The 12,255-nt window shown below is 44.8% G+C and overlaps 2 pseudogenes across 1 annotated transcript; both read right to left on the minus strand.

The window, feature by feature from the left end:
* Positions 1-7,802: 7,802 nt before the first annotated feature.
* LOC148716078 (uncharacterized) lies at positions 7,803-10,143 on the minus strand (annotated as a pseudogene). The gene is made up of 2 exons (XR_015995480.1): positions 9,616-10,143; positions 7,803-9,344 (listed from the first exon to the last, which is right to left on the minus strand). The product of XR_015995480.1 is annotated as an uncharacterized LOC148716078 (transcript).
* Positions 10,144-10,479: 336 nt separating this feature from the next.
* On the minus strand, positions 10,480-11,490 carry LOC148716079 (E3 ubiquitin-protein ligase DZIP3-like; annotated as a pseudogene).
* Positions 11,491-12,255: the final 765 nt, after the last annotated feature.

Here is a 12,255-nt window from a genome sequence, read left to right on the forward strand (position 1 = left end):
TCAATTGTTTACAAAACCCAGACTCTTTAACCATGACCTTGTCACTGACTGAGCCAGGAAAAAGATCACTAACATAGGTTATAACTCCATTTGGGGCAACCCCTATAATGACTTTGAAAGACATTCCCCTGTAGGTGGAATATGTAGCATTCTGCTGGGACATGAGCTTAGGTGCAGCAATTTCAATGTCTGTACAATCAATCACAATCTGGCAACTGCTGTACTCAGTGAAAGAGGATGGCAAACACATCTTGTTCTTTTCTCTAGATGGCACAGTTGTCATGATGTCTTTGAACAGGAGAGAATGCAGAACATGGACAAAAGTTAGTACTATGTTAGCAACAGTTGCAACACTGCATGAAAACAACTGAGCTAAATGTAGATTGGTATAATTTTGTTTCAGTTTCATCAGAGTGATAAATATCTGGTCCTCAAGTGTGATCGCCTCAACCTTCCATCCAGCATAATAGTTTATTTCACCCTTGAATCTTGAAACATATCCCACAACAATATCAAAAACATCCTTAGTGGGTAGTGTTACGAGGATCGAATTATTTTTACTGAATCTGTCACGCAATCCCAGACTTCTCTTGAATTATCTATAATCTGTAATATTCCAGATACTTCTTTCATGTGACTCAACAGTTTCCAAAAATAGTACAACTTGCAATACGCTATAAATAGTAATAGAACATTCTAGATAACTAAAGTAAATGTATAAAAGCTGGCTTGTGAGAAGTACAAAGGAGATTTGCCCGAGGGCTTACCCTCGTGGCTTGCTGACTGAACTTGTGGAAGCTATGATGTGACGAGGCTATGACCTTTTGACCTTGCGATATCCGGAGAGAAGAAAGAGATGAAAAAGACGATAGCCGAGAAGGGAAAAAGATAAAGAATACAGAGTTCGCTATGAAGTCCTCCGAAAGAATTTGTGTGCACGGAAAGAAAGTCACGAATGAAGAAAGCCAAGCGCTGTGGTCTTCTGTCGGCAGATGTTGCAATTGGAAGTTGATCAAGACGACGAACACTTACACGGCATGAAGGATTGTAAGCCTGCTTTATGAACTGCTTAACTTAATCTCTAACCTAAGTAGATTAAACAATGTAAAACTAATTAAATAATAGTTAAAATGGGTAACTGCTTGTTGTTACATTTTTGTTGCGTGCCATATATCGTACTCGGGAGTCTACTTTCATATATGCTTTGTTAGCGGACATTTGTTGGTCATTCGTGCACGTAACAGTAGACCTGTCTCCATCCATATCACCTCAGGGCTCAAGTTCTTAGCAGAGTAGTGTGCACTATAGTAACTTGACATTTCCTTGTGTTTAGCAAGTTCTGTTGAAGTCGTGTCGAGCTCTATTGACAGCAGAGCTTCTTTGGAACTTGTCTTTTCCTCTTGTGAGCATTCAGTGGAACATGGTTCAGAGAACTCTTTAATCTCTTCACGCACAGATGCTACAGTTGGTAATTTTGTGGGCTCGGCAGACACTTTCCGTTTTTTCTTGGGGGTAGGTGTACTGGGAGGTGTTGGTCCTGTACCTGGCAGCAAGTCCAAACTATCAAACAGCTTGTGCCTGTTTCTGTCACTGATGGTTGGAATATTTTCTTTTCGCCCATCTTTAAAGTGACAACTGCAAAGTCGCGAATGTTTGCCGGGCTTTCTATCTCCTCTCCTATAACAGAAAAAGACAGAAGCAGTTACTATACTTGCGCTTAAAAAACCCAAAGTTTAGTTGGTCACATGCTTAACCTTGTAGTCTAAGACGTGAATGCGAAGCGAGTATTTCTCTGAGCTTGTTACTTAATACTAGTTAGTGTAAAAGCTTTGATACTCACAACTATCATATAGTTTTTTAGTAACTAAATAATCTTAGATCAAGACTGAAGACAAGGAAAGGCAAAGCCGCGAAAACAAATAAGACAAGAAAGAGAAACAGCTAATCGTGAATCAGTTTGAGATAAAAAAAAAACAGCTATTTCTAATCGATGGTACAGCATCGAAATATATATTTTTCGTGAAATACTCACCTTACAAATGATATCCACTTATCAAAGAGTGTTTTATGTTTTTTCTGGTCTGGAAACGAAAAGAATCGGAAGCAGTGGCTTTCAGATGTGGGATTGCAATCTGGATGAAAACACTGGCCCATCGCAAACTTCGTCTCCGTGGCGTTTTGACTCGAATTATTGCTCACCAGGTGCTTTTGTCCGCTTATTATACTCTTCAATAGTAAGGCCGAAGGTTATCTTGATTCACTTTATCTTATTTCTATTATTGGAGGATAAAATGCGCTATTATAGCTCTTGAAGTGCTCGAGGTCAACGACAATGTGTCACGCTAGGGGCGCCATATTGATTTGTTTAGACCATAGAATTCCGGTGCTATGGAAACGTGACGTAAGCACTTTAGGATTCTATAGCACTCGGGCCTGTGGATAGACACTTACAATTACAGTAGCGTGGCGATCGGCGTGGCAATGAATAAATTTGTTGTAGCGACCCGTATGTAGGTGGTGACGCGTATGCAGGCATTGTGACGCAAAATTTGCGCGCTAAAGTGTAGTGAAGTGAACTGAAGTGAATTTTTAGTAATTTGCGGGCGGCTTAAAAGCAATAAACGGTGGAGTGATGTTGTTTTGGTTAGGGTTGAGGGCCGCCTGGTGACGGAAGGGCATCATGAAGCCTGGAAGTCCGTAAGCCTTATGTATCATTCAAAGAATGGAGTGATAGAATACGGGGGCCAGGTGGAGAGTGTAAAAGCAACTCTCTATGTGGAATGCGCAAATAAATAAGCATGGCAAAGGGAGTTTTGAGGTTTGTAGAGTGGGGGTTTTAAGTGTCGTGTTTGAGAGGCGAGTTGCTTTTAGACTTGTATAGAGTTCAGTATATGCGAGAAGGGGTATGGGTGCTCGCGAATAAATTTTCTAATATGCAAATATAAAAATGAGATTACTATGATCAGTAAGGTTGATATCGGTACTCTGAAAGAGTTAAGTATAAAAGAGATAAGTAGCTAGTGAGTGTGTTTCCACAAAGCAGAAAAGCAGACTACTTGAAAGTAAAAGAAAGCAGATATTTTTCAAAGCAACAAAGTAGATCATCGATCGATTGATAAATATTACAGCCGAAATCTCGACTCTCGTCCAAAAGATCTTACATGAGGTATAGAAGTGTCTAAGGAGAAAGAAAATAAGGTAAGAGGATTAAAATCTAAGAAGAGAATTTAAAAAAAAACAAAAACAAAAACAAAAGGAAAAAAAAAGGAAAAAAAAAGGAATGTGGTATTGGATGGATGCAACCGCTGGAGTTCGAACTCTGATATTAAGATTACTAGTCCAGCGCCCTGCCGCTGTACCATGAAATTGGCAGTCTCCATATAGACTCCCAGTTACCAAGTACCCTGCGCCTACCCCGCGTACCCCGCGTACCCCGCGTACCCCGCCTACCCCGCCTACCCCGCGTACCCCGCCTACCCCGCGTTCCCCGCGTACCCCGCCTACCCCGCCTACCCAGCGTACCCCGCGTACCCCGCCTACCCCGCCTACCCCGCCTACCCCGCGTTCCCCGCGTACCCCGCCTACCCCGCCTACCCCGCCTACCCCGCCTACCCCGCGTACCCCGCCTACCCCGCGTACCCCGCCTACCCCGCCTACCCCGCGTACCCCGCGTACCCCGCCTACCCCGCCTACCCCGCGTACCCCGCGTACCCCGCCTACCCCGCGTACCCCGCCTACCCCGCCTACCCCGCCTACCCCGCCTACCCCGCCTACCCCGCCTACCCCGCCTACCCCGCGTACCACGCCTACCCCGCCTACCCCGCGTACCCCGTGTACCCCGCGTACCCCGCGTACCCCGCCTACCCCGCCTACCCCGTGTACCCCGTGTACACAGGGTACACAGGGTACACAATTGAACATTGTGCACGGTTATGTCAAAAGGCCAACAGAAATTCAACAAATGGTTCCCCAACCATTCCACTTCAATTAACTACGCTCTTATAGGGGTACAAAGGAAGAAATTAAGAGAATTATTTAACGATACTTATGATTTACGTTTTTTTTATTTGTTACAATTTAATTACAGTTGCTAATCATTGTATCCCGAAATGACTTAAGACATAACAAAATGTCGAAGTTGGAATGTGGAATTAATGCAATTCAAAATTATGTTTACCCTTGATTAAAAGCCAGATTAATATAAATTATACAATATTGGTATATTTCTGTAACTTGGGAGAACAGACGCGTTCAAAATTAATGACTCAACGGAGTCTAAGAGACAGCGTACACAGCGTACACAGGGTACACAGGGGACACGGGGGACACGGGGGACACGGGGGACACGGGGGACACGGGGGACACGGGGGACACGGGGGACACGGGGGACACGGGGGACACGGGGGACACGGGGGACACGGGGGACACGGGGGACACGGGGGACACGGGGGACACGGGGGACACGGGGGACACGGGGGACACGGGGGACACGGGGGACACGGGGGACACGGGGGACACGGGGGACACGGGGGACACGGGGGACACGGGGGACACGGGGGACACGGGGGACACGGGGGACACGGGGGACACGGGGGACACGGGGGACACGGGGGACACGGGGGACACGGGGGACACGGGGGACACGGGGGACACGGAGTCTATATGGAGACTGGGTAACAGGGAGTCTATATGGAGACTGCCATGAATTACTTGCCATAAAATTTTATAAGCGCTAGCAACAAACGTCTGCGCGTGCGTGGCGTCAGCATGTTTATGTTGTCGTTCGCGAGCCGTTCGATCGTTTGATCGCCGATCTAAATCGCGGATATATTTTTCCTTTCAAACTAGAATGTAAGCACGCTACTTAAGCGAACGTATGATTTTTTATAAATGTTTATTTGCTTGCTCAAGAGCCAGCCAACAACTTTCAGTATTCATCGACAACCCGTGAAACACGATGATGCATTCCATGCCAAGCTTATTATATTCCTTTGAGTATATGTAATCGATCTCTCAATTTCAGATAATAAGCTAAGATTCAAATTCATACAAGGTAACTAATGCCATGCTTTCGTGCTTTGGTAATTAATGGTAATAATTTGGTAATAATTTCGTAATAATCTATCCTAGATGGTGTTACATGAACAAATTGGTTTGAAATCAGTCCTAAGAGTGTATTGGAAATGAGTTATTTCCATATGGCATGAGAGAAGCTCCCTGCCATGAATTTGCATGAATTGAAAAATTGATGACAAAAGCTACACGAAATCCATTGTTCTCGTGGATGCATGCAGGTGCCATCAATTGAATAAGAAAAATTCCTCGGAAAGTTGGAATAAGTACAATAGTGTTGGAACTCAAATGAAAACAGAAGTTGGAATTGCTTCAGGATTAATGCTGAAAGGGACTTCAGAAGCGACCCATCCATAGTGGTTTGGTCGATTATATTGTTAAGTGCTTTTTAAATTAAGGAGGGACTTGCAGAGGTTGGTTCAATGTAGCACATGCGCCAAAGAAAGACCAAAGAAAGGTTTCAGGAGAGTTTTGTGTGATTGAATCACAGATCCTGCTACCTTAAGTAAGATTCCTTGAACAATTATCTGGTACACCCATGCCCATCCCTGACTCAGTGGAATATCCTGACTCACTGGAATATCCGCATTTGATGGATGAAAAAATTTGCTAAGCAAAAAGTTGCCTCCTGTTCTGCCTAGAATTGTTGACTGTGAAATAGTGCTAAGAAATAACAAGAAAGTAAAATTGACTTGTTTTAAAAAATGCTACAGATTTATCAAGCAACCTTTGAATGAAATAGTGGGTTCATTTACAATAATTGGTAATAAGGGGAAAGGAAGGATGTTGAAAGTGTGAAATGATAAAAATGAAATGTTAGTTGTTCAGTTATTCCAGAATTTACCCTGCAAATTGACATAACTGCAAGGCAGTTATGTCAATAATAAGGCAGGCAGGCAGGCAGGCAAGCAGGCAGCCAGCCAGCCAGCATTAAAATAAAAATGATAATTACTTCTACTTTATTTTCCTCTATATCTACAAGATATTCCTTTAAGATACGAAATTTTGGAAGGACGTACAAGGAAGAAAGAAAGCTAGATATCAACCAGGCAGCAAGTGGCAGGTATAACGCCTGCCTGCCTGCCTGCCTGCCTGCCTGCCTGCCTGCCTGCCTGCCTGCCTGCCTGCCTGCCTCCCTGCCTGCCTGCCTGCCTGCCTGCTATTGGGTCAAACCTTACTTAACTTAATCTAATTACATTGGAAATAAAACGAAATTAAAGACAATTATACATGAGAAAAGAATAGACGGAAAATGAAAGATTGTCATTGTAAGAAAAAAAAAACACCTATATAGAGTTTCTAAGTTTCCAAACAATTATGTAGTTTGGTTTAACTTAGCTGCATTCTCATATAAAGCATCATATAGCAATCTTTAGTGTCCATACAATCGAAAAGACCACTTTCTTTTCCATTGTATTTTCCCCTTTGTTTTTCTTTTCAAAGATTTAAAAATAAAAGACACCCAATTCAAGGCAGTGCAAAAATTTAATGATAGTAAGAATGAGTGACTCTCACCGCACTCTGAGGCACAAGTGCGAAACAAAGGTGGAGGCTTGTACTCACGCATGCCACTTCCAGGAAACGCATGACAACGTGGCCAAACTGGAATCCCAGTTTCACTAGACCCAAGGGAGTTCGGGAATAGACGTGCAACTCCGGGAAATCACGGCCGCCGGAGTGGCATGCGTGAGTGTCAGTCCCACCGCACTCTGAGGCACAAGTGCGAAACAAAGGTGGAGGCTTGTACTCACGCATGCCACTTCTAGGAAACGCATGACAACGCGGCCAAAATGGAATCCCAGACTCACTAGACCCAAGGGGGTTCGGGAATAGACGCGCAACTCCGGGAAATCACGGGCGCCGGAGTGGCATGCGTGAGAGTCAGTCCCACCCGCGTTAAAGGCACATGTGCAAAGCAAGGGGTGAGGCTTGCACGCGCGCATGCCACTTCTAGGAAACGCATGACAACACGGCCAAAATGGAATCCCAGGTTCACTAGACCCAAGGGAGTTCGGGAATAGACGTGCAACTTCGGGAAATCAGGGGTGCCGGAGTGGCATGCGTGAGAGTCAGTCCCACCACACTCTGAGGCACAAGTGCGAAACAAAGGTGGAGGCTTGTACTCACGCATGCCACTTCTAGGAAACGCATGACAACGCGGCGAAAATGGAATCCCAGGTTCACTAGACCCAAAAGAGTTCGGGAATATACGCGCATTTCCGGAAAATTACGGGCGCCGGAGTGGCATGCGTGAGAGTCAGTCCCACCTGCGTTAAAAGCACATGTGCAAGGCAAGTGGTGAGGCTTGCACGCACGCATGCCACTTCTAGAAAACGTATGACAACGCGGCCAAAATGGAATCCCAGGTTTACTAGACCCAAGAGACCTCGGGTATAGACGCGCAACTCCAGGAAATCACGGGCGCCGGAGTGGCATGCGTGAGTGTCAGTCCCACCTGCGTTAAAGGCACGTGTGCAAAGCAAGGGGTGAGGCTTGTACTCACGCATGCCACTTCTAGGAAACGCACGACAACGCGCCCAAAATAGAATCCCAGGTTTACTAGACCCAAGGGACCTCGGGATTAGACGCACAACTCCGGGAAATCACGGGCGCCGGAGTGGCATGCGTGAGTGTCAGTCCCACCGCATTCTGAGGCATAAGTGCGAAACAAAGGTGGAGGCTTGTACTCACGCATGCCACTTCTAGGAAACGGATAACAACGCGGCCAAAATGGAATCCCAGGTTCACTAGACCCGAGGGACCTTGGGATTAGACGCGCATTCCCGAGAAATCAGGGGTGCCGGAGTGGCATGCGTGAGAGTGAGTCCGCCCGCACTATAAGGCAGCTGTGCACAGCAAGGGGTGGAGGCTTGCACTAACGCATGCCACTTTTGCCAAACGCATGCCAACGCGACCAAAATGGAATCCCAGGCTCACGAGACCCAAGGGAACTTGGGAATAGACGCGCAAATTCGGGAAATCATGGGTGCCGGAGTGGCATGCGTGAGAGTGAGTCCCCCGCACTATGAGGCACCTGTGCACAGCAAGGGGTGAGGCTTGTACTCACGCATGCCACCTCTAGCAAATGCATACCAACGCGACCAAAATGGAATCCAGGCTCACTCTTTCCAAGGGAGTTCGGGAATAGACGCTCAACTCCGGGAAATCACGGGCGCCGGAGTGGCATGCGTGAGAGTGAGTCCGCCCGCACTATAAGGCACCTGTGCACAGCAAGGGGTGAGGCTTGTACTCACGCATGCCAATTCTACCAAACGCTTGCCAACGCGACCAAAATGGAATGCTAGGTTCACTACACCCAAGGGATCTTGGGAATAGACGCGCAACTCCGGGAAATCACCGGCGCCGTACACTTCTCTGCTGGTCATTAAAAGAAGTTTGCTTTAAATCGGCGTAAAATTATATGGAGACAATATCCTCTCGTTGTTCATTCTTTCGAATGATACTTGTCTGAATCTAGTGAAAGAATAAATTTGTAACAGGCTCGGGGGTAGAGAATAGAAAGACATAACAAACAAACCTCTCCTAATGTTTTTAAAGCACTAAGAAAGAGGATGTTCCATTTATTCGGTTAAAGGCAGCTCTCCAACGTACTTTGTACCTGCTCACCTGAACCCTGCAAAAAACACTTACGTGCCGGCATATAATCCTCCATCTGAATAGTTGTCGTCATATTCACCTCAATAACGTCAAACTCCTTTAGAACGTCCTTTGTCACAAGATATTTCTGTGCCATATCATTCAGGTGACCTGTGCAATAGTCTTACCACAGGGCGTCCAGTATCTCCTGTGAAGTACATAGTACTGTTATCATCAAACTTCCTATCTGAGAGTCCAGGACCACAACTTTGCGCACATCTTTTAAATACTGTACAAAATTAGTTCCTCTGGTTTGGTTGTGTCAACGGTCTGAAAGTACATGTGTGCGATGAAACTCATAACTCGTTGTGAGTTGGGTACAACATCGCTTCCAACACCTGCTTCTCCGACGCTTTCTGGCCTTCCTGCTCGTTGTAGACCAACGGATATAACAGGCTCCACTGCCTTACGCTTTACTCCGGTAACAACTTTTTCGTGTCTTCCTGCCCTGGTATCCTGTGTGTCTAGATCCGTTCTTTTTGAGGTTCCAGTAACTCCCAGCTCCTCAACACAAGCCTGGGTACCTTGAGAGGCTATGGCTACTGTCCTTGACGTCTCTCGTTGCGGATGAGGGTCTGGGATGGTCTCAAAATTCATCCACATTAGAAGTTTAACTGTAAGGAGAAAATGTGTCATTAATTGAAGCGACTAGCCATTTACAACAAAGCCAAAAGAGATTGTTAATATGAGTGGTCGTCCGGGTGTAATCAGGTAACTATAACAAATTGACATCGTTTTCCGCTTCAAAAATATGCGAGGCCGTTTCTGTCAAAATTAATGAACAGTGCGCGCTGTAAGGTAACCCTGATACGATGCGTAAGTGGCTGTGTTAGAGGAAAAATACTCTTTAAATAAAAGATAACGGGAAAAAATCAACAAACTGACCTCCACCTACGGACTTGGGTCGGCCACCCAATTCTAATTGATCTTTCATGTCTTGGGCTTCATCTCGAAGCTCTTGCCTCAAGCGCTGTACTTCTTGGGCTGTAGATTCTACTTTCCCTCCAAGCTGATCTTTGATACCTTGGGCTTCATCTCGTACTTCTTGACCTAAGCGTCGTACCTCTTCGGTCGTGGTTTTTGCTTCTCCTCCGAACTGATCTTTCATACTCTGCGCTTCTTCTCGAACTTCTTGTCCTAACCGCTGTACCTCTTGGGCTGTAGATTCTACTTTCTCTCCAAGCTGATCTTTGATTCCCTGTGATTCATCTCGAACTTCTTGTCTTAAATACAGAACTTCTTGGGCTGAAACATTTACCGCTCGCTCATTGAACCGTATATTTCCTATAGTCTCGTTGCTTGGAGCCAAGCCGCGAATACTCATCTAAAGAAAATCGTCATTTTACAAAAGCGGGTTTTTCGTCTAATGTACTTTTCCGATTATACATCTCACAGTGCTCCTCTTTTTAGTCGTTCGGGAATTCTACCGATAAAAAGGCTTTACTTCAAATTGGTTGCCTCTTTGTTACATGACATCAAAAATCGCTGTGCTCCTCCCAGTATTTCTGAACTTTTTACTCACTCTGAAAGGTTCATTCCTACTCTACTCGTTTCTCAGTAGCTGGAAGCTTTTATATAAAACAGGCGAGAACAAATCATCAATTGCTTTACTTTTCTAGAGTTGGTGCGAAAATATGGAATGGCATCCCCCCTGAAATTCGTAAGCTTAGGAAAGCACCTTTTAAACGTGAGCTAACTCACTTGCTTTTGAAATGTTTGAGATTGAGGAGATGAATGTTGACGTGCGCTACCTTGACCTTTCTAGCTTATATTTGTATTTCAACTGATTAGCTTTCTCTTTGACCTATTAAAAACTCCCTTGTGTGACTGGCCCAGTTAAAACCCTGAACATGATTATCACTACTATTATTTATTATTTATTTTTATTTGCTCATTTATCTATTTATTTCATTTTTGCGTGTGTGTGTGTGTGTGTGTGTGTGTGTGTGTGTATGTGAGAGCCTATACAGTGTCTGTTTAGGTAGCCCGCCTAGAATAGCTACGCTAACTGCGGGCTACAAAAGCCTTTATATCTTTAATTTAAAAAAAAATAATGATAAAGTCAAAAAGTCAAGTCAAAGTTGAAGCTTTTAATTCTCGTTTAGTTCCTTCGACTTCTTTCTCCAATTGTTTCATTGAAGATTCTACCTTTTTCATGATTCCTTTTACTTCTGTATCATTCTGATACCAGCGCTGCAATTCCTCCACATGTCTCATGTCGTCTTCAGTAAGAGGATCTTTTAAAAATGTAGCAAAAGCATTCTGCCATTCTTTTGCCTTTGCAGGGCTGATCTGACCCGCAATTCTCACCAGAGCCTCTCTGATTTCTCTCCAAAGATCTGAAAACTCGTCATCTACTACTTCCAAGTTCTCGTTCACATGACCATTAATTCTCGCTAAATCGGCTCCAAAGCTGTGGTCTGTACTTGCAGGTTAACAATCCCAGCCCGTGGCAGGAGGGGTGAGGCCGCATATCGTCCTCAACAACCGGAAAAGGAGAGTTAGATCAAAGTCTGTTGACTCTCCATACACCCCCGGGGAAGGGCACAGGCAGTCTCACTGTGGTTTGGTGAGCTTTGCTGCCTTCAGCAACTTCTTTCTGGCTGAATTCTGAAGTATTGTGGGAAGATTACTCGGTGGACATCTGATGTCAAAAACCTCCCTCAAGAGCACAGTACCTCCACTTATTAAAAGCCGGGCCATTCGTTGAAAATTATCTCTTCCTTTCGAAGAACGAAGCACCACATCTGACAACGCAAGACAAGACAATTTTATTTAGCCAGGGTGGCCCAGTCAGCTGCGAGGCTGGTATCCTTAGGGACCCTGGTTTCTATAAAATTTACATATACACATTTCCAATAAAATTACAAAGTTGAATAAAATTTGCTAACATTAAAAGATCTGGATCCAGAGTGGCTGCCATTTTTAAAGAGGACAAACTGTGCGAGAGATTAACGGAGTTAACGGTAAATCTCACTTCCCTGCTTAAGTAGGATGGGTGGATGATTAAGAAGAGAGAATAAAAACGGATTCCTCTCAATGATACTTAGAAATTTTCTATCCACGTTATGTGGGTATGGTTTTATTGGCAAGGAACTGCTGTTCAACAACTCTGAAGTGTTTTTTAATCCTGTAAGAAGATGAATTCTTACAAGAGTACCTGAAATACTCTGACCTTAGTCCCTTTAGCAACAGCGAAATATATATAGAGTCCAACGAGTGACTTGAAATCTCATGTCCCACATACTTAATTACATCCTCGGAGACCCAGGGGCTGAGAAGATTTCAAGTTAGGGCATGAAGAGCCCCTGGGGACATTGTCTTACAAGACTAGTTCCAAACGGTCGCAGTCGTTCTGCCATCTGATTGGTGCCAGAAAATCTTTGTGTTTTTCTGCCCAATCAGAGTGAGGTGTGCTTTAGAGTCCTTTCGTGTGTTTTAACACGGACATATACTTGTAGCGCAGTTGCTCGCCATGTTTGTTTGGACCGTGCGACAGAGATTACATATCATCATTCTCTCCGG

The sequence above is a fragment of the Stylophora pistillata genome, chromosome 14 (genome assembly GCF_964205215.1).
Source record: "Stylophora pistillata chromosome 14, jaStyPist1.2, whole genome shotgun sequence".
Lineage (NCBI taxonomy): Eukaryota > Metazoa > Cnidaria > Anthozoa > Scleractinia > Pocilloporidae > Stylophora > Stylophora pistillata.